A 1,141-nucleotide genomic window follows, 5' to 3' on the forward strand; every position below is an offset into this window, starting at 1 on the left:
TCATCTCTGCCCTCTCAGAAGTCACACATGCTGTCCGACTAATCATTCTACCTCAGGACTTCAGCTAAAGGGATTAAAACCATACCAAAAGACACAATCAGCAGCCTATCACCAGATACCCAAGTACTTTCACAACAACACAAGACAAGTAATCCCAACAAACCAACAAAAGCCTCAAGATAATATGGACTCCTTCATTTCCAAATTACCAGCCCAATAATAGTTGTCCCCAATGAGAACAACTAATATGGAATTCAAAGGACACAGAATTAAAAAGAACGGTTATAACCATGATCAAAGAGCTCAAAGGGGAAATAAAACCATAAATGAACTTAAAGATTAGAGGAATAAATGCCTGATTGAAGTCTAAGAATAAATAAATAAATGGCTGAATGAAATAATGACAATTCAGGACATGCAAATTAAATTCAATAAAGACAGAGACATATTGAAAAAACAAACATGAATGTGACCCGCGCAATCATCTTGCCAGCAAGAATGCACGCGTACGTGCTCGCTTCGGCAGCACATATACTAAAATTGGAACGATACAGAGAAGATTAGCATGGCCCCTGCGCAAGGATGACATGCAAATTCGTGAAGTGTTCCATATTTTTTCAGCAATAAAAGAACTTCTGGAGGAATCACCATCCCCGACTTCAAGCTGTACTACAAAGCAATAGTGATAAAAACTGCATGGTATTGGAACAGAGACAGGCAGGAGGATCAGTGGAATAGAATAGAAGACCCAGAAATGAACCCCCATACCTATGGTCACTTGATCTTTGACAAAGGGGCTAAAACCGTCGAATGGAAAAAAGATAGCATTTTCAACAAATGGTGCTGGTCCAACTGGTGGTCAGCATGTAGAAAAATGCAAATTGATCCATACTTATCTCCTTGTACAAAGCTCAATTCCAAGTGGATTAAGGACCTCCACCTAAAACCAGCCACACTGAAACTAATAGAAGAGAAACTGGGAAAAAGCCTGAAACACATAGGCACAGGAAAAAGGTTCCTGAACAGAACACCAATGGCCTGTGCTCTAAGACCAAAAATTGACAAATGGGACCTCATAAAGCTGCAAAGCTTCTGTAAAGCAAAGGACACAGTCAATAGGACAGAGCGGCAACCAACAGAT

The 1,141-nt window shown here is 40.1% G+C and overlaps 1 non-coding gene across 1 annotated transcript; it reads left to right on the plus strand.

Annotated features, from left to right (window-relative positions):
- Positions 1–510: 510 nt before the first annotated feature.
- Positions 511–617, plus strand: LOC114628203. The gene has a single exon (XR_003712456.1). It is a non-coding gene; the product is annotated as a U6 spliceosomal RNA (small nuclear RNA).
- The last annotated feature ends 524 nt before the right edge of the window (positions 618–1,141 follow it).

This window comes from Grammomys surdaster, unplaced genomic scaffold (genome assembly GCF_004785775.1).
Source record: "Grammomys surdaster isolate TR1022 unplaced genomic scaffold, NIH_TR_1.0 265, whole genome shotgun sequence".
Lineage (NCBI taxonomy): Eukaryota > Metazoa > Chordata > Mammalia > Rodentia > Muridae > Grammomys > Grammomys surdaster.